Below are 23692 nucleotides of genomic sequence, written 5' to 3'. Positions count from 1 at the left end.
CCCAACATTCTATTTTGGAATTCTAGAACTCCCAACATTCTATTTTAGTAGTCTAGAACTCCCAACACTCTATTTTGGAATTCTGCAACACCAACATTATATCTTGGAATTCTAGAACTCCCAACATTCTATTTTGGAATTCTAGAACTCCCAATATTCTATTTTGGAATTATAGAACTCCCAACATTCTATTTTAGTATTCTAGAACTCCCAACATTCTATTTTGGAATTCTAGAACTCCCAACATTCTATTTTAGTATTCTAGAACTCCCAACATTCTATTTTGGAATTCTAGAACTAACAACATTCTTTTTTTTAAATTCTAGAACTCCCAAAATTCTGTTTTGAAATTCTAGAACTCCCAACATTCTATTTTGGAATTCTAGATTTCCCAACATTCTATTTTGGAATTCTAGAACGCCCAACATTCTATTTTGGAATTCTGCAACACAAACATTCTATTTTGGTATTCTAGAACTCCCAACATTCTATTTTGTAATTCTAGAACACCGACATTCCATTTTCGAATTCTAGAACTCCCAACATTCTATTTTAGTATTCTAGAACTCCCAACATTCTATTTTGGAATTCTGCAACACAAACATTCTATTTTAGAATTCTAGAACTCTCAACATTCTATTTTGGAATTCTGGAACTCCCAACATTCTATTTTGAAATTCTAGAACACCAACATTCCATTTTCGAATTCTAGAACTCCCAACATTCTATTTTGGAATTCTGCAACACAAACATTCTATTTTGGTATTCTAGAACTCCCAACATTCTATTTTGTAATTCTAGAACACCGACATTCCATTTTCGAATTCTAGAACTCCCAACATTCTATTTTAGTATTCTAGAACTCCCAACATTCTATTTTGGAATTCTGCAACACCAACATTCTATCTTGGAATTCTAGAACTCCCAACATTCTATTTTGGAATTATAGAACTCCCAATATTCTATTTTGGAATTATAGAACTCCCAACATTCTATTACAGTATTCTAGAACTCCCAACATTCTATTTTGGAATTCTAGAACTCCCAACATTCTATTTTAGTATTCTAGAACTCCCAACATTCTATTTTGGAATTCTAGAACGCCCAACATTCTATTACAGTATTCTAGAACTCCTAATAGACTATTTTGGTATTCTAGAACTCCCAACATTCTTTTTTTAAAATTCTAGAACTCCCAAAATTCTGTTTTGAAATTCTAGAACTCCCAACATTCTATTTTGGAATTCTAGATTTCCCAACATTCTATTTTGGAATTCTAGAACGCCCAACATTCTATTACAGTATTCTAGAACTCCTAACAGACTATTTTGGTATTCTAGAACTCCCAACATTCTTTTTAAAATTCTAGAACTCCCAACATTCTATTTTGGAATTCTAGAACTCCCAACATTCTATTTTGGAATTCTGCAACACCAACATTCTATTTTGCAATTCTAGAACTCCCAACATTCTTTTTTGAATTCTAGAACTCACAACAGTGTATTTTGGAATTCTAGAACTAACAACATTCTATTGTGGAATTCATGAACTCCCAACATTCTATATAGGAATTCAAGAACTCCCAACATTCTATCTTGGACTTCTAGAACTCCCAATATTCTATTTTGGAATTCTAGAACTCCCAACATTATATTTTGGTATTCAAGAACTCTCAACAATCTATTTTGGAATTCTGCAACACCAACATTATATCTTGGTATTCTAGAACTCCAAACATTCTCTTTTGGAATTCTAGAGCTCCCAACATTCTATTTTGGAATTCTACAACACCAACATTCTATCTTGGAATTCTAGTACTCCCAACATTCTATTTCAGTATTCTAGAACTCCTAACAGACTATTTTGAAATTCTAGAACTCCGAACATTCTTTTTTAAAATTCTAGAGCTCCCAACATTCTATTTTGGAATTCTAGAACTCCCAACATTCTATTTTGGAATTCTAGAACACCAAAATTCCATTTACGAATTCTAGAACTCCCAACATTATATTTTGGATTCTAGAACTCCCAACATTCTATTTTGGAATTCTAGATTTCCCAACATTCTATTTTAGAATTCTGCAAAACCAACATTCTATCTTGGAATTCTAGAACTCCCAACATTCTATTTTGGAATTCTAGAACTCCTAATATTCTATTTTGGAATTCTAGAATGCCCAACATTCTATCACAGTATTTTAGAACTCCTAACATACTATTTTGGTATTCTAGAACTCCCAACATTGTTTTTTAAAATTCTAGAACTCCCAACATTCTATTTTGAAATTCTAGAACTCCCAACATTATATTTTGGAATTCTAGATCTCCCAACATTCTATTTTGGATTTCTCGAATGCCCAACATTCTATTACAGTATTCTAGAACTCCTAATTGACTATTTTGGTATTCTAGAACTCCTAACATTCTTTTTTAAAATTCTAGAACTCCCAACATTCTATTTTGGAATTCTAGAACTAACAACATTCTATTTTGGAATTCTAGATCTCCCAACATTCTATTTTGTAATTCTAGAACACCAACATTCCATTTTCGAATTCTAGAACTCCCAACATTCTATTTTGGAATTCTGCTACTTCAACATTCTATTTTGGAATTCTAGAACTCCCAACATTCTATTTTGGAATTCTAGAACTCCCAACATTCTATTTTGGAATTCTAGAACTCCCAACATTCTATTTTTGTAGTCTAGAACTCCCAACATTCTATTTTGGAATTCTGCAACACCAACATTATATCTTGGAATTCTAAAACTCCCAACATTCTATTTTGGAATTCTAGAACTCCCAATATTCTATTTTGGAATTATAGAACTCCCAACATTCTATTTTAGTATTCTAGAACTCCCAACATTCTATTTTGGAATTCTAGAACTCCCAACATTCTATTTTAGTATTCTAGAACTCCCAACATTCTATTTTGGAATTCTAAAACGCCCAACATTCTATTACAGTATTCTAGAACTCCTAATAGACTATTTTGGTATTCTAGAACTCCCAACATTCTTTTTTTTAAATTCTAGAACTCCCAAAATTCTGTTTTGAAATTCTAGAACTCCCAACATTCTATTTTGGAATTCTAGATTTCCCAACATTCTATTTTGGAATTCTAGAACGCCCAACATTCTATTACAGTATTCTAGAACTCCTAACAGACTATTTTGGTATTCTAGAACTCCCAACATTCTTTTTAAAATTCTAGAACTCCCAACATTCTATTTTGGAATTCTAGAACTCCCAACATTCTATTTTGGAATTCTAGATCTCCCAACATTCTATTTTGTAATTCTAGAACACCGACATTCCATTTTCGAATTCTAGAACTCCCAACATTCTATTTTGGAATTCTGCAACACAAACATTTTATTTTAGAATTCTAGAACTCTCAACATTCTATTTTGGAATTCTGGAACTCCCAACATTCTATTTTGTAATTCTAGAACACCAACATTCCATTTTCAAATTCTAGAACTCCCAACATTCTATTTTGGAATTCTGCAACACAAACATTCTATTTTGGTATTCTAGAACTCCCAACATTCTATTTTGGAATTCTAGATCTCCCAACATTCTATTTTGTAATTCTAGAACACCGACATTCCATTTTCGAATTCTAGAACTCCCAACATTCTATTTTGGAATTCTGCAACATCAACATTCTATTTTGGAATTCTAGAACTCCCAACATTCTATTTTGGAATTCTGCAACACCAACATTCTATTTTGGAATTCTAGAACTCCCAACATTCTATTTTGGAATTCTAGAACTCCCAACATTCTATTTTAGTATTCTAGAACTCCCAACATTCTATTTTGGAATTCTAGAACTCCCAACATTCTATTTTAGTATTCTAGAACTCCCAACATTCTATTTTGGAATTCTAGAACGCCCAACATTCTATTACAGTATTCTAGAACTCCTAATAGACTATTTTGGTATTCTAGAACTCTCAACATTCTTTTTTTTAAATTCTAGAACTCCCAAAATTCTGTTTTGAAATTCTAGAACTCCCAACATTCTATTTTGGAATTCTAGATTTCCCAACATTCTATTTTGGAATTCTAGAACGCCCAACATTCTATTACAGTATTCTAGAACTCCTAACAGACTATTTTGGTATTCTAGAACTCCCAACATTCTTTTTAAAATTCTAGAACTCCCAACATTCTATTTTGGAATTCTAGAACTCCCAACATTCTATTTTGGAATTCTGCAACACCAACATTCTATTTTGCAATTCTAGAACTCCCAACATTCTTTTTTGAATTCTAGAACTCACAACAGTGTATTTTGGAATTCTAGAACTAACAACATTCTATTGTGGAATTCAAGAACTCCCAACATTCTATCTTGGACTTCTAGAACTCCCAATATTCTATTTTGGAATTCTAGAACTCCCAACATTATATTTTGGTATTCAAGAACTCTCAACATTCTATTTTGGAATTCTGCAACACCAACATTATATCTTGGTATTCTAGAACTCCAAACATTCTCTTTTGGAATTCTAGAGCTCCCAACATTCTATTTTGGAATTCTACAACACCAACATTCTATCTTGGAATTCTAGAACTCCCAACATTCTATTTCAGTATTCTAGAACTCCTAACAGACTATTTTGAAATTCTAGAACTCAGAACATTCTTTTTTAAAATTCTAGAGCTCCCAACATTCTATTTTGGAATTCTAGAACTCCCAACATTCTATTTTGGAATTCTAGAACACCAAAATTCCATTTACGAATTCTAGAACTCCCAACATTATATTTTGGATTCTAGAACTCCCAACATTCTATTTTGGAATTCTAGATTTCACAACATTCTATTTTAGAATTCTGCAAAACCAACATTCTATCTTGGAATTCTAGAACTCCCAACATTCTATTTTGGAATTCTAGAACTCCTAATATTCTATTTTGGAATTCTAGAATGCCCAACATTCTATCACAGTATTTTAGAACTCCTAACATACTATTTTGGTATTCTAGAACTCCCAACATTGTTTTTTAAAATTCTAGAACTCCCAACATTCTATTTTGAAATTCTAGAACTCCCAACATTATATTTTGGAATTCTAGATCTCCCAACATTCTATTTTGGATTTCTCGAACGCCCAACATTCTATTACAGTATTCTAGAACTCCTAATTGACTATTTTGGTATTCTAGAACTCCTAACATTCTTTTTTAAAATTCTAGAACTCCCAACATTCTATTTTGGAATTCTAGAACTAACAACATTCTATTTTGGAACTCTAGATCTCCCAACATTCTATTTTGTAATTCTAGAACACCAACATTCCATTTTCGAATTCTAGAACTCCCAACATTCTATTTTGGAATTCTGCTACTTCAACATTCTATTTTGGAATTCTAGAACTCCCAACATTCTATTTTGGAATTCTGCAACACCAACATTCTATTTTGGAATTCTAGAACGCCCAACATTCTTTTTCGGAATTCTAGAACTCCCAACATTGTAATTTGGAATTCTAGAACTCCCAACATTCTATTTTAACTCCCAACATTCTATTGTGGAATTCAAGAACTCCCAACATTCTATTTTGGAATTCTGCAACACCAACATTATATCTTGGTATTCTAGAACTCCCAATATTCTATTTTGGAATTCTAGAACTCCCAACATTCTATTTTGGAATTCTGCAACACCAACATTATATCTTGGAATTCTAGAACTCCCAACATTCTATCTTGGAATTCTAGAACTCAGAGTGCATGGGAAAAATCCCTTTTATTTTTCTTGTTTAGAGTAACCCACTCCCGCAGCACTTGAGGATTGTTACCAGCTTGATTAGAGCAGTTTGCCACCATTTATTGCAGTTCAGTGAGGCATAGATGGAGCCAGCATTAGGAGGGCATGTTGGGCCCTGTGGTGCCATTTGGAGGATACAGGGGTGCCTCCAGGTAAGCTAGCTCTCAATCTGGATATGTTTTGTATGTGCCATTATCATGTGGCCGTACATTAAGCAATTGTATGACCCATAGTGATTATTATTATTATTATTATTATTATGCTGTGTGTGAGTTTGGGGAGTGGTACCCCTCAGGTCTGGTGCGACTGGGCTACCTTGGGGTAGCATGCCATATTATTTATTTAGCACGTATGTAACACTCCTATTTTTTCACTAATATTACTCTTTTGAGTATTTTATTAACACCCTTATTTCTGTAGCACTTTCTAACCCATAGCTTCTGCTTCTTTCTTTCTTTTTTTTTTATTAATGTTTTTATTTGGTTTTTCAATCATTTTAGTTTACAATAATAACATTGCAATTGCAATATTAAGTAGATGCAAACAATACAAATCAAAAAATCTCTAAAACTTCTGATACATAATGTAAGAGTTACAGAAATATGAAATATTTTTCCATAGTATCGTTACATATATATGCATGTTTCTTTCTTTGTTAATTGTTTATAGCAGTTTCCTTAACAGGTTATATTTAAGAAAAGAGAAGAAAAGAGAGAAGAAAAGAAGAAGAAAGAGAGAAGGATCGCCCGTAGCCCCACAACCGCCCACACACCCACACACACACCATCAAAACCCCCCGATATCAATGAAACTGTATGGGAGGATCGGCTAGAAATATTTTTGTCTCATACCACAAGGTCATTTTAAAGCAATTGTGGATTTGCTTTTTTATAGAGATATCTAATGTGTCAATAAAAGATTCCCAAATCTCAAAGAATTGTTCAATTCGTTGTTCTTTATGTAATGAAGTCTCCATCCAATCCATTTTAAACACATAGAAAAGCTTTTCTCTGAACATTTGTAGTGAAGGTGGGGAAGGGTTTATCCATTGTTGAAGGATACATTTCTTTGCCACTGCAGAAATAATCAGAAGTAATTTACGACAGCCCGGAGATATTCTAGAAGCTGTTATTAAAATGCCAAAAATGGCCCATTCTGGGGACAGTGGCAAAAAATTAACTAATTCTAAAAGTGCAAATTGTTTAATCTGAATCCAGAATTTTTTAATGCAAATGCAATCCCATAAACAGTGGTACAGAGTAGCATCGGGCCGAGCACATTTTATACAAGTGGAAGTAGGTGATATTCCGATAATCCGGCATCGAGTGGGTGACAAATAGCCCCTATAAAAAATTTTAAAAAACATTTCTTGGTATATAACAGATGGTAAAACACGATTAGAATATAAAAGCGCTTTTAGGATGGTTGATTCATTAAGATTGGGGAAGTGCCTCTGCCATCGAGTTATGCCAGTTTCATAATGTCGCTTCTGCTTCTTTCTTAACACATATTAACACTTTAGTATTTCAATGGGGTGCTGCCCTAGGGTGGTCGGGCCTGAGCCGACTTTGTGGGGTCCAAGCCCTGGATTTATGCTTAGTTAGGGACCTCCAGTAATAGAGCAGCTGTGAAGTGGCCTGGAGGCTTATCATATCTTTTGCAAAACATATGTAATGAAGAGCTCTACATTTTCTATTATTACATAGTATATAGTTCTTCTTACTAACAGCCAGCAGAGTGCGTGGGAAAAATCCCTTTTGTTCTTCTTGTTTAGAGTAACCCACTCCCGCAGCACCTGAGGATTGTTACCAGCTTGATTATAGCAGTTTGCCACCATTTATTGCAGTTCAGTGAGGCATAGATGGAGCCAGCATTAGGAGGGCATGCTGGGTCCTGTGGTGCCATTTGGAGGATACAGGGGTGCCTCCATGTAAGCTAGCTCTCAATCTGGATATGTTTTGTATGTGCCATTATCATGTGGCCGTACATTAAGCAATTGTATGACCCATAGTGGTTATTATTATTATTATTATTATTATTATTATTATGCTGTGTGTGAGTTTGGGGAGTGGTACCCCTCAGGTCTGGTGCGACTGGGCTACCTTGGGGTAGCACGCCATATTATTTATTTAGCACTTATGTAACACTCCTATTTTTTCACTAATATTACTCTTTTGAGTATTTTATTAACACCCTTATTTCTGTAGCACTTTCTAACCCATAGCTTCTGCTTCTTTCTTAACACATATTAACACTTTAGTATTTCAATGGGGTGCTGCCCTAGGGTGGTCGGGCCTGAGCCGACTTTGTGGGGTCCAAGCCCTGGACTTATGCTTAGTTAGGGATCTCCAGTAATAGAGCAGCCGTGAAGTGGCCTGGAGCCTTATCCTATCTTGCAAAACATATGTAACGAAGAGCTCTACATTTTCTATTATTACATAGTATATAGTTCTTCTTACTAACAGCCAGCAGAGTGCGTGGGAAAAATCCCTTTTGTTTTTCTTGTTTAGAGTAACCCACTCCCGCAGCACCTGAGGATTGTTACCAGCTTGATTAGAGCAGTTTGCCACCATTTATTGCAATTCTAGAACTCCCAACATTCTATTTTGGAATTTTAGAACTCCAAACATTCTATTTTGGAATTCTAGAACTTCCAATATTCTATTTTGGAATTCTAGAACTCCCAATATTCTATTTTGGAATTCTAGAACTCCCAACATTCTATTTTAGTATTCTAGATCTCCTAACAGACTATTTTGGAATTCTAAAACTCCCAACAATCTTTTTTTGAAATTCTTGAACTCCCAACATTCTATTTTGGAATTCTAAAACTCCCAACATTCTATTTTGGAATTCTAGAACTCCCAACATTCTTTTTTGGAATTCTAGAACTCCCAACATTGTATTTTGGAATTCTAGAACTCCCAACATTCTATTTTGGAATTCTAGAACTCCCAACATTCTATTGTGGAATTCAAGAACTCCCAACATTCTATTTTGGAATTCTGCAACACCAACATAATATCTTGGTATTCTAGAACTCCAAACATTCTATTTTGGATTTCTAGAGCTCCCAACATTCTATTTTGGAATTCTGCAACACCAACATTCTATCTTGGAATTCTAGAACTCCCAACATTCTATTTTGGAATTCTAGAACTCCCAATATTCTATTTTGGAATTCTAGAACTCCCAATATTCTATTTTAGAATTCTAGAACTCCCAACATTATATTTTGGTATTCAAGAACTCTCAACATTTTATTTTGGAATTCTGCAACACCAACATTATATCTTGGTATTCTAGAACTCCAAACATTCTCTTTTGGAATTCTAGAGCTCCCAACATTCTATTTTGGAATTCTCGATTTCCCAACATTCTATTTTAGAATTCTGCAAAACCAACATTCTATCTTGGAATTCTAGAACTCCCAACATTCTATTTTGGAATTCTAGTACTAATAATATTCTATTTTGGAATTCTAGAACGCCCAACATTCTATTTCAGTATTCTAGAACTCCTAACATACTATTTTGGTATTCTAGAACTCCCAACATTGTTTTTTAAAATTCTAGAACTCCCAACATTCTATTTTGAAATTCTAGAACTCCCAACATTCTATTTTTAGTATTCTAGAACTCTTAACAGACTATTTTGGAATTCTAGAACTCTCAACATTCTTTTTTTTATTCTAGAACCCCAATATACTATTTTGGAATTCTAGAACTCCCAATATTCTATTTTGGTATTCTAGAACTCCCAACATACTATTTTGGAATTCTAGAACTCCCAACATTCTATTTTGTAATTCTAGAACACTAACATTCCATTTTCGAATTCTAGAACTCCCAACATTCTATTTTGAAATTCTGCAACACAAACATTCTATTTTAGAATTCTAGAACTCTCAACATTCTATTTTGGAATTCTGGAACTCCCAACATTCTGTTTTGTAATTCTAGAACACCAACATTCCATTTTCGAATTCTAGAACTCCCAACATTCTATTTTGGAATTCTGCAGCATCAACATTCTATTTTGGAATTCTAGAACTCCCAACTTTCTATTTTGGAATTCTGCAACACCAGCATTCTATTTTGGAATTCTAGAACTCCCAACATTCTTTTTTGGAATTCTAGAACTCCCAACATTGTATTTTGGAATTCTAGAACTCCCAACATTCTATTTTGGAATTCTAGAACTCCCAACATTCTATTTTAGTAGTCTAGAACTCCCAACATTCTATTTTGGAATTCTGCAACACCAACATTATATCTTGGAATTCTAGAACTCCCAACATTCTATTTTGGAATTCTAGAACTCCCAATATTCTATTTTGGAATTATAGAACTCCCAACATTCTATTTTAGTATTCTAGAACTCCCAACATTCTATTTTGGAATTCTAGAACTCCCAACATTCTATTTTAGTATTCTAGAACTCCCAACATTCTATTTTGGAATTCTAGAACGCCCAACATTCTATTACAGTATTCTAGAACTCCTAATAGACTATTTTGGTATTCTAGAACTCCCAACATTCTTTTTTTTAAATTCTAGAACTCCCAAAATTCTGTTTTGAAATTCTAGAACTCCCAACATTCTATTTTGGAATTCTAGATTTCCCAACATTCTATTTTGGAATTCTAGAACGCCCAACATTCTATTACAGTATTCTAGAACTCCTAACAGACTATTTTGGTATTCTAGAACTCCCAACATTCTTTTTAAAATTCTAGAACTCCCAACATTCTATTTTGGAATTCTAGAACTCCCAACATTCTATTTTTGAATTCTAGATCTCCCAACATTCTATTTTGTAATTCTAGAACACCGACATTCCATTTTCGAATTCTAGAACTCCCAACATTCTATTTTGGAATTCTGCAACACAAACATTCTATTTTAGAATTCTAGAACTCTCAACATTCTATTTTGGAATTCTGGAACTCCCAACATTCTATTTTGTAATTCTAGAACACCAACATTCCATTTTCGAATTCTAGAACTCCCAACATTCTATTTTGGAATTCTGCAACACAAACATTCTATTTTGGTATTCTAGAACTCCCAACATTCTATTTTGGAATTCTAGATCTCCCAACATTCTATTTTGTAATTCTAGAACACCGACATTCCATTTTCGAATTCTAGAACTCCCAACATTCTATTTTGGAATTCTGCAACATCAACATTCTATTTTGGAATTCTAGAACTCCCAACATTCTATTTTGGAATTCTGCAACACCAACATTCTATTTTGGAATTCTAGAACTCCCAACATTCTATTTTGGAATTCTGCAACACAAACATTCTATTTTAGAATTCTAGAACTCTCAACATTCTATTTTGGAATTCTGGAACTCCCAACATTCTATTTTGTAATTCTAGAACACCAACATTCCATTTTCGAATTCTAGAACTCCCAACATTCTATTTTGGAATTCTGCAACACAAACATTTTATTTTGGTATTCTAGAACTCCCAACATTCTATTTTGGAATTCTAGATCTCCCAACATTCTATTTTGTAATTCTAGAACACCGACAATCCATTTTCGAATTCTAGAACTCCCAACATTCTATTATGGAATTCTGCAACATCAACATTCTATTTTGGAATTCTAGAACTCCCAACATTCTATTTTGGAATTCTGCAACACCAACATTCTATTTTGGAATTCTAGAACTCCCAACATTCTTTTTTGGAATTCTAGAACTCCCAACATTGTATTTTGGAATTCTAGAACTCCCAACATTCTATTTTGGAATTCTAGAACTCCCAACATTCTATTTTAGTAGTCTAGAACTCCCAACATTCTATTTTGGAATTCTGCAACACCAACATTCTATCTTGGAATTCTAGAACTCCCAACATTCTATTTTGGAATTCTAGAACTCCCAATATTCTATTTTGGAATTATAGAACTCCCAACATTCTATTTTAGTATTCTAGATCTCCCAACATTCTATTTTGGAATTCTAGAACTCCCAACATTCTATTTTAGTATTCTAGAACTCCCAACATTCTATTTTGGAATTCTAGAACGCCCAACATTCTATTACAGTATTCTAGAACTCCTAATAGACTATTTTGGTATTCTAGAACTCCCAACATTCTTTTTTTAAATTCTAGAACTCCCAAAATTCTGTTTTGAAATTCTAGAACTCCCAAAATTCTATTTTGGAATTCTAGATTTCCCAACATTCTATTTTGGAATTCTAGAATGCCCAACATTCTATTACAGTATTCTAGAACTCCTAACAGACTATTTTGGTATTCTAGAACTCCCAACATTCTTTTTAAAATTCTAGAACTCCCAACATTCTATTTTGGAATTCTAGAACTCCCAACATTCTATTTTGGAATTCTAGATCTCCCAACATTCTATTTTGTAATTCTAGAACACCGACATTCCATTTTCGAATTCTAGAACTCCCAACATTCTATTTTGGAATTCTGCAACATCAACATTCTATTTTGGAATTCTAGAACTCCCAACATTCTATTTGGAATTCTGCAACACCAACATTCTATTTTGGAATTCTAGAACTCCCAACATTCTATTTTGGAATTCTAGAACTCCCAACATTCTATTGTGGAATTCAAGAACTCCCAACATTGTATTTTGGAATTCTGCAACACCAACATTATATCTAGGTATTCTAGAACTCCCAATATTCTATTTTGGAATTCTAAAACTCCCAACATTCTATTTTGGAATTATAGAACTCCCAACATTCTATTTTGGAATTCTAGAACTCCCAACATTCTATTTTGGAATTCTAAAACTCCCAATGTACTGTTCTGAAATTCTAGAACTCCCAACATTCTATTTTGGAATTCTGCAACACCAACATTCTATTTTGCAATTCTAGAACTCCCAACATTCTTTTTTGGTATTCTAGAACTCCCAACATACTATTTTGGAATTCTAGAACTCCCAACATTCTATTTTGTAATTCTAGAACACCAACATTCCATTTTCGAATTCTAGAACTCCCAACATTCTATTTTGGAATTCTGCAACACAAACATTCTATTTTAGAATTCTAGAACTCTCAACATTCTATTTTGGAATTCTGGAACTCCCAACATTCTATTTTGTAATTCTAGAACACCAACATTCCATTTTCGAATTCGAGAACTCCCAACATTCTATTTTGGAATTCTGCAACATCAACATTCTATTTTGGAATTCTAGAACTCCCAACATTCTATTTTGGAATTCTGCAACACCAACATTCTATTTTGGAATTCTAGAACTCCCAACATTCTATTTGGGAATTCTGCAACACCAACATTCTATTTTGGAATTCTAGAACTTCCAACATTCTTTTTTGGAATTCTAGAACTCCCAACATTGTATTTTGGAATTCTAGAACTCCCAACATTCTTTTTTGAAATTCTAGAACTCCCAACATTCTATTTTAGTATTCTAGAACTCCCAACATTCTATTTTGGAATTCTGCAACACCAACATTCTATCTTGGAATTCTAGAACTCCCAACATTCTATTTTGGAATTCTAGAACTCCCAATATTCTATTTTGGAATTATAGAACTCCCAACATTCTATTTTAGTATACTAGAACTCCCAACATTCTATTTTGGAATTCTAGAACTCCCAACATTCTATTTTAGTATTCTAGAACTCCCAACATTCTATTTTGGAATTCTAGAACGCCCAACATTCTATTACAGTATTCTAGAACTCCTAATAGACTATTTTAGTATTCTAGAACTCCCAACATTCTTTTTTTTAAATTCTAGAACTCCCAAAATTCTGTTTTGAAATTCTAGAACTCCCAACATTCTATTTTGGAATTCTAGATTTCCCAACATTCTATTTTGGAATTCTAGAATGCCCAACATTCTATTACAGTATTCTAGAACTCCTAACATACTATTTTGGTATTCTAGAACTCCCAACATTCTTTTTAAAATTCTAGAACTCCCAACGTTCTATTTTGGAATTCTAGAACTCCCAACATTCTATTTTGGAATTCTAGATCTCCCAACATTCTATTTTGTAATTCTAGAACACCGACATTCCATTTTCAAATTCTAGAACTCCCAACATTCTATTTTGGAATTCTGCAACATCAACATTCTATTTTGGAATTCTAGAACTCCCAACATTCTATTTTGGAAATCTGCAACACCAACATTCTATTTTGGAATTCTAGAACTCCCAACATTCTATTTTGGAATTCTAGAACTCCCAACATTCTATTTTGGAATTCTAGATCTCCCAACATTCTATTTTGTAATTCTAGAACACCGACATTCCATTTTCGAATTCTAGAACTCCCAACATTCTATTTTGGAATTCTGCAACATCAACATTCTATTTTGGAATTCTAGAACTCCCAACATTCTATTTGGAATTCTGCAACACCAACATTCTATTTTGGAATTCTAGAACTCCCAACATTCTATTTTGGAATTCTAGAACTCCCAACATTCTATTGTGGAATTCAAGAACTCCCAACATTGTATTTTGGAATTCTGCAACACCAACATTATATCTAGGTATTCTAGAACTCCCAATATTCTATTTTGGAATTCTAAAACTCCCAACATTCTATTTTGGAATTATAGAACTCCCAACATTCTATTTTGGAATTCTAGAACTCCCAACATTCTATTTTGGAATTCTAAAACTCCCAATATACTGTTCTGAAATTCTAGAACTCCCAACATTCTATTTTGGAATTCTGCAACACCAACATTCTATTTTGCAATTCTAGAACTCCCAACATTCTTTTTTGGTATTCTAGAACTCCCAACATACTATTTTGGAATTCTAGAACTCCCAACATTCTATTTTGTAATTCTAGAACACCAACATTCCATTTTCGAATTCTAGAACTCCCAACATTCTATTTTGGAATTCTGCAACACAAACATTCTATTTTAGAATTCTAGAACTCTCAACATTCTATTTTGGAATTCTGGAACTCCCAACATTCTATTTTGTAATTCTAGAACACCAACATTCCATTTTCGAATTCGAGAACTCCCAACATTCTATTTTGGAATTCTGCAACATCAACATTCTATTTTGGAATTCTAGAACTCCCAACATTCTATTTTGGAATTCTGCAACACCAACATTCTATTTTGGAATTCTAGAACTCCCAACATTCTATTTGGGAATTCTGCAACACCAACATTCTATTTTGGAATTCTAGAACTCCCAACATTCTTTTTTGGAATTCTAGAACTCCCAACATTGTATTTTGGAATTCTAGAACTCCCAACATTCTTTTTTGAAATTCTAGAACTCCCAACATTCTATTTTAGTATTCTAGAACTCCCAACATTCTATTTTGGAATTCTGCAACACCAACATTCTATCTTGGAATTCTAGAACTCCCAACATTCTATTTTGGAATTCTAGAACTCCCAATATTCTATTTTGGAATTATAGAACTCCCAACATTCTATTTTAGTATACTAGAACTCCCAACATTCTATTTTGGAATTCTAGAACTCCCAACATTCTATTTTAGTATTCTAGAACTCCCAACATTCTATTTTGGAATTCTAGAACGCCCAACATTCTATTACAGTATTCTAGAACTCCTAATAGACTATTTTAGTATTCTAGAACTCCCAACATTCTTTTTTTTAAATTCTAGAACTCCCAAAATTCTGTTTTGAAATTCTAGAACTCCCAACATTCTATTTTGGAATTCTAGATTTCCCAACATTCTATTTTGGAATTCTAGAATGCCCAACATTCTATTACAGTATTCTAGAACTCCTAACATACTATTTTGGTATTCTAGAACTCCCAACATTCTTTTTAAAATTCTAGAACTCCCAACGTTCTATTTTGGAATTCTAGAACTCCCAACATTCTATTTTGGAATTCTAGATCTCCCAACATTCTATTTTGTAATTCTAGAACACCGACATTCCATTTTCGAATTCTAGAACTCCCAACATTCTATTTTGGAATTCTGCAACATCAACATTCTATTTTGGAATTCTAGAACTCCCAACATTCTTTTTTGGAATTCTAGAACTCCCAAAATTCTATTTTGGAATTCTAGAACTCCCAACATTCTATTGTGGAATTCAAGAACCCCCAACATTGTATTTTGGAATTCTGCAACACCAACATTATATCTAGGTATTCTAGAACTCCCAATATTCTATTTTGGAATTCTAAAACTCCCAACATTCTATTTTGGAATTATAGAACTCCCAACATTCTATTTTGGAATTCTAAAACTCCCAATATACTGTTCTGAAATTCTAGAACTCCCAACATTCTATTTTGGAATTCTGCAACACCAACATTCTATTTTGCAATTCTAGAACTCCCAACATTCTTTTTTGAATTCTAGAACTCACAACAGTGTATTTTGGAATTCTAGAACTAACAACATTCTATTGTGGAATTCATGAACTCCCAACATTCTATATAGGATTTCTAGAACTCCCAACATTCTATCTTGGACTTCTAGAACTCCCAATATTCTATTTTGGAATTCTAGAACTCCCAACATTCTATTTTGGTATTCTAGAACTCCCAACATTCTATTTTGGAATTCTGCAACACCAACATAATATCTTGGTATTCTAGAACTCCAAACATTCTATTTTGGATTTCTAGAACTCCCAACATTCTATTTTAGAATTCTGCAAAACCAACATTCTATCTTGGAATTCTAGAACTCCCAACATTCTATTTCAGTATTCTAGAACTCCTAACATACTATTTTGGTATTCTAGAACTCCCAACATTGTTTTTTAAAATTCTAGAACTCCCAACATTCTATTTTGAAATTCTAGAACTCCCAACATTCTATTTTTAGTATTCTAGAACTCTTAACAGACTATTTTGGAATTCTAGAACTCTCAACATTCTTTTTTTTATTCTAGAACCCCAATATACTATTTTGGAATTCTAGAACTCCCAACATTCTATTTTGGAATTCTGCAACACAAACATTCTATTTTAGAATTCTAGAACTCTCAACATTCTATTTTGGAATTCTGGAACTCCCAACATTCTATTTTGTAATTCTAGAACACCAACATTCTATTTTGGAATTCTGCAATACAAACATTCTATTTTGGTATTCTAGAACTCCCAACATTCTATTTTGGAATTCTAGATCTCCCAACATTCTATTTTGTAATTCTAGAACACCGACATTCCATTTTCGAATTCTAGAACTCCCAACATTCTATTTTGGAATTCTGCAACATCAACATTCTATTTTGGAATTCTAGAACTCCCAACATTCGATTTTGGAATTCTGCAACACCAACATTCTATTTTGGAATTCTAGAACTCCCAACATTCTTTTTTGGAATTCTCGAACTCCCAACATTGTATTTTGGAATTCTAGAACTCCCAACATTCTATTTTGGAATTCTAGAACTCCCAACATTCTATTTTAGTAGTCTAGAACTCCCAACATTCTATTTTGGAATTCTGCAACACCAACATTCTATCTTGGAATTCTAGAACTCCCAACATTCTATTTTGGAATTCTAGAACTCCCAATATTCTATTTTGGAATTATAGAACTCCCAACATTCTATTTTAGTATTCTAGAACTCCCAACATTCTATTTTGAAATTCTAGAACTCCCAACATTCTATTTTAGTATTCTAGAACTCCCAACATTCTATTTTGGAATTCTAGAACGCCCAACATTCTATTACAGTATTCTAGAACTCCTAATAGACTATTTTGGTATTCTAGAACTCCCAACATTCTTTTTTTTAAATTCTAGAACTCCCAAAATTCTGTTTTGAAATTCTAGAACTCCCAACATTCTATTTTGGAATTCTAGATCTCCCAACATTCTATTTTGTAATTCTAGAACACCAACATTCCATTTTCGAATTCTAGAACTCCCAACATTCTATTTTGGAATTCTGCTACTTCAACATTCTATTTTGGAATTCTAGAACTCCCAACATTCTATTTTGGAATTCTGCAACACCAACATTCTATTTTGGAATTCTAGAACGCCCAACATTCTTTTTCGGAATTCTAGAACTCCCAACATTGTAATTTGGAATTCTAGAACTCCCAACATTCTTTTTTGGAATTCAAGAACTCCCAACATTCTATTTTGGAATTCTGCAACACCAACATTATATCTTGGTATTCTAGAACTCCCAATATTCTATTTTGGAATTCTAGAACTCCCAACATTCTATTTTGGAATTCTGCAACACCAACATTATATCTTGGAATTCTAGAACTCCCAACATTCTATCTTGGAATTCTAGAACTCAGAGTGCATGGGAAAAATCCCTTTTATTTTTCTTGTTTAGAGTAACCCACTCCCGCAGCACTTGAGGATTGTTACCAGCTTGATTAGAGCAGTTTGCCACCATTTATTGCAGTTCAGTGAGGCATAGATGGAGCCAGCATTAGGAGGGCATGTTGGGTCCTGTGGTGCCATTTGGAGGATACAGGGGTGCCTCCAGGTAAGCTAGCTCTCAATCTGGATATGTTTTGTATGTGCCATTATCATGTGGCCGTACATTAAGCAATTGTATGACCCATAGTGATTATTATTATTATTATTATTATGCTGTGTGTGAGTTTGGGGAGTGGTACCCCTCAGGTCTGGTGCGACTGGGCTACCTTGGGGTAGCATGCCATATTATTTATTTAGCACGTATGTAACACTCCTATTTTTTCACTAATATTACTCTTTTGAGTATTTTATTAACACCCTTATTTCTGTAGCACTTTCTAACCCATAGCTTCTGCTTCTTTCTTTTTTTTTTTTTTATTAATGTTTTTATTTGGTTTTTCAATCATTTTAGTTTACAATAACAACATTGCAATTGCAATATTAAGTAGATGCAAACAATACAAATCAAAAATCTCTAAAACTTCTGATACATAATGTAAGAGTTACAGAAATATGAAATATTTTTCCATAGTATCGTTACATATATATGCATGTTTCTTTCTTTGTTAATTGTTTATAGCAGTTTCCTTAACAGGTTATATTTAAGAAAAGAGAAGAAAAGAGAGAAGAAAAGAAGAAGAAAGAGAGAAGGATCGCCCGTAGCCCCACAACCGCCCACACACCCACACACACACCATCAAAACCCCCCGATATCAATGAAACTGTATGGGAGGATCGGCTAGAAATATTTTTGTCTCATACCACAAGGTCATTTTAAAGCAATTGTGGATTTGCTTTTTTATAGAGATATCTAATGTGTCAATAAAAGATTCCCAAATCTCAAAGAATTGTTCAATTCGTTGTTCTTTATGTAATGAAGTCTCCATCCAATCCATTTTAAACACATAGAAAAGCTTTTCTCTGAACATTTGTAGTGAAGGTGGGGAAGGGTTTATCCATTGTTGAAGGATACATTTCTTTGCCACTGCAGAAATAATCAGAAGTAATTTACGACAGCCCGGAGATATTCTAGAAGCTGTTATTAAAATGCCAAAAATGGCCCATTCTGGGGACAGTGGCAAAAAATTAACTAATTCTAAAAGTGCAAATTGTTTAATCTGAATCCAGAATTTTTTAATGCAAATGCAATCCCATAAACAGTGGTACAGAGTAGCATCGGGCCGAGCACATTTTATACAAGTGGAAGTAGGTGATATTCCGATAATCCGGCATCGAGTGGGTGACAAATAGCCCCTATAAAAAATTTTAAAAAACATTTCTTGGTATATAACGGATGGTAAAACACGATTAGAATATAAAAGCGCTTTTAGGATGGTTGATTCATTAAGATTGGGGAAGTGCCTCTGCCATCGAGTTATGCCAGTTTCATAATGTCGCTTCTGCTTCTTTCTTAACACATATTAACACTTTAGTATTTCAATGGGGTGCTGCCCTAGGGTGGTCGGGCCTGAGCCGACTTTGTGGGGTCCAAGCCCTGGATTTATGCTTAGTTAGGGACCTCCAGTAATAGAGCAGCTGTGAAGTGGCCTGGAGGCTTATCATATCTTTTGCAAAACATATGTAACGAAGAGCTCTACATTTTCTATTATTACATAGTATATAGTTCTTCTTACTAACAGCCAGCAGAGTGCGTGGGAAAAATCCCTTTTGTTCTTCTTGTTTAGAGTAACCCACTCCCGCAGCACCTGAGGATTGTTACCAGCTTGATTATAGCAGTTTGCCACCATTTATTGCAGTTCAGTGAGGCATAGATGGAGCCAGCATTAGGAGGGCATGCTGGGTCCTGTGGTGCCATTTGGAGGATACAGGGGTGCCTCCATGTAAGCTAGCTCTCAATCTGGATATGTTTTGTATGTGCCATTATCATGTGGCCGTACATTAAGCAATTGTATGACCCATAGTGGTTATTATTATTATTATTATTATTATTATTATTATGCTGTGTGTGAGTTTGGGGAGTGGTACCCCTCAGGTCTGGTGCGACTGGGCTACCTTGGGGTAGCACGCCATATTATTTATTTAGCACTTATGTAACACTCCTTTTTTTTCACTAATATTACTCTTTTGAGTATTTTATTAACACCCTTATTTCTGTAGCACTTTCTAACCCATAGCTACTGCTTCTTTCTTAACACATATTAACACTTTAGTATTTCAATGGGGTGCTGCCCTAGGGTGGTCGGGCCTGAGCCGACTTTGTGGGGTCCAAGCCCTGGACTTATGCTTAGTTAGGGATCTCCAGTAATAGAGCAGCCGTGAAGTGGCCTGGAGCCTTATCCTATCTTGCAAAACATATGTAACGAAGAGCTCTACATTTTCTATTATTACATAGTATATAGTTCTTCTTACTAACAGCCAGCAGAGTGCGTGGGAAAAATCCCTTTTGTTTTTCTTGTTTAGAGTAACCCACTCCCGCAGCACCTGAGGATTGTTACCAGCTTGATTAGAGCAGTTTGCCACCATTTATTGCAATTCTAGAACTCCCAACATTCTATTTTGGAATTTTAGAACTCCAAACATTCTATTTTGGAATTCTAGAACTTCCAATATTCTATTTTAGTATTCTAGATCTCCTAACAGACTATTTTGGAATTCTAAAACTCCCAACAATCTTTTTTTGAAATTCTTGAACTCCCAACATTCTATTTTGGAATTCTAAAACTCCCAACATTCTATTTTGGAATTTTAGAACTCCAAACATTCTATTTTGGAATTCTAGAACTTCCAATATTCTATTTTAGTATTCTAGATCTCCTAACAGACTATTTTGGAATTCTAAAACTCCCAACAATCTTTTTTTGAAATTCTTGAACTCCCAACATTCTTTTTTGGAATTCTAGAACTCCCAACATTGTATTTTGGAATTCTAGAACTCCCAACATTCTATTTTGGAATTCTAGAACTCCCAACATTCTATTGTGGAATTCAAGAACTCCCAACATTCTATTTTGGAATTCTGCAACACCAACATAATATCTTGGTATTCTAGAACTCCAAACATTCTATTTTGGATTTCTAGAGCTCCCAACATTCTATTTTGGAATTCTGCAACACCAACATTCTATCTTGGAATTCTAGAACTCCCAACATTCTATTTTGGAATTCTAGAACTCCCAATATTCTATTTTGGAATTCTAGAACTCCCAATATTCTATTTTAGAATTCTAGAACTCCCAACATTTTATTTTGGAATTCTGCAACACCAACATTATATCTTGGTATTCTAGAACTCCAAACATTCTCTTTTGGAATTCTAGAGCTCCAAACATTCTATTTTGGAATTCTACAACACCAACATTATATCTTGGTATTCTAGAACTCCAAACATTCTCTTTTGGAATTCTAGAGCTCCCAACATTCTATTTTGGAATTCTCGATTTCCCAACATTCTATTTTAGAATTCTGCAAAACCAACATTCTATCTTGGAATTCTAGAACTCCCAACATTCTATTTTGGAATTCTAGTACTAATAATATTCTATTTTGGAATTCTAGAATGCCCAACATTCTATTTCAGTATTCTAGAACTCCTAACATACTATTTTGGTATTCTAGAACTCCCAACATTGTTTTTTAAAATTCTAGAACTCCCAACATTCTATTTTGAAATTCTAGAACTCCCAACATTCTATTTTTAGTATTCTAGAACTCTTAACAGACTATTTTGGAATTCTAGAACTCTCAACATTCTTTTTTTTATTCTAGAACCCCAATATACTATTTTGGAATTCTAGAACTCCCAACATTCTATTTTGGTATTCTAGAACTCCCAACATACTATTTTGGAATTCTAGAACTCCCAACATTCTATTTTGTAATTCTAGAACACCAACATTCCATTTTCGAATTCTAGAACTCCCAACATTCTATTTTGGAATTCTGCAACACAAACATTCTATTTTAGAATTCTAGAACTCTCAACATTCTATTTTGGAATTCTGGAACTCCCAACATTCTGTTTTGTAATTCTAGAACACCAACATTCCATTTTCGAATTCTAGAACTCCCAACATTCTATTTTGGAATTCTGCAACATCAACATTCTATTTTGGAATTCTAGAACTCCCAACATTCTCTTTTGGAATTCTGCAACACCAACATTCTATTTTGGAATTCTAGAACTCCCAACATTCTTTTTTGGAATTCTAGAACTCCCAACATTGTATTTTGGAATTCTAGAACTCCCAACATTCTATTTTGGAATTCTAGAACTCCCAACATTCTATTTTAGTAGTCTAGAACTCCCAACATTCTATTTTGGAATTCTGCAACACCAACATTATATCTTGGAATTCTAGAACTCCCAACATTCTATTTTGGAATTCTAGAACTCCCAATATTCTATTTTGGAATTATAGAACTCCCAACATTCTATTTTAGTATTCTAGAACTCCCAACATTCTATTTTGGAATTCTAGAACTCCCAACATTCTATTTTAGTATTCTAGAACTCCCAACATTCTATTTTGGAATTCTAGAACGCCCAACATTCTATTACAGTATTCTAGAACTCCTAATAGACTATTTTGGTATTCTAGAACTCCCAACATTCTTTTTTTTAAATTCTAGAACTCCCAAAATTCTGTTTTGAAATTCTAGAACTCCCAACATTCTATTTTGGAATTCTAGATTTCCCAACATTCTATTTTGGAATTCTAGAACGCCCAACATTCTATTACAGTATTCTAGAACTCCTAACAGACTATTTTGGTATTCTAGAACTCCCAACATTCTTTTTAAAATTCTAGAACTCCCAACATTCTATTTTGGAATTCTAGAACTCCCAACATTCTATTTTTGAATTCTAGATCTCCCAACATTCTATTTTGTAATTCTAGAACACCGACATTCCATTTTCGAATTCTAGAACTCCCAACATTCTATTTTGGAATTCTGCAACACAAACATTCTATTTTAGAATTCTAGAACTCTCAACATTCTATTTTGGAATTCTGGAACTCCCAACATTCTATTTTGTAATTCTAGAACACCAACATTCCATTTTCGAATTCTAGACCTCCCAACATTCTATTTTGGAATTCTGCAACACAAACATTCTATTTTGGTATTCTAGAACTCCCAACATTCTATTTTGGAATTCTAGATCTCCCAACATTCTATTTTGTAATTCTAGAACACCGACATTCCATTTTCGAATTCTAGAACTCCCAACATTCTATTTTGGAATTCTGCAACACAAACATTCTATTTTAGAATTCTAGAACTCTCAACATTCTATTTTGGAATTCTGGAACTCCCAACATTCTATTTTGTAATTCTAGAACACCAACATTCCATTTTCGAATTCTAGAACTCCCAACATTCTATTTTGGAATTCTGCAACACAAACATTCTATTTCGGTATTCTAGAACTCCCAACATTCTATTTTGGAATTCTGCAACACAAACATTCTATTTTAGAATTCTAGAACTCTCAACATTCTATTTTGGAATTCTGGAACTCCCAACATTCTATTTTGTAA

The sequence above is a fragment of the Pseudophryne corroboree genome, chromosome 5 (assembly GCF_028390025.1).
Source record: "Pseudophryne corroboree isolate aPseCor3 chromosome 5, aPseCor3.hap2, whole genome shotgun sequence".
NCBI lineage: Eukaryota > Metazoa > Chordata > Amphibia > Anura > Myobatrachidae > Pseudophryne > Pseudophryne corroboree.
This window is presented reverse-complemented; position numbering follows the sequence as displayed.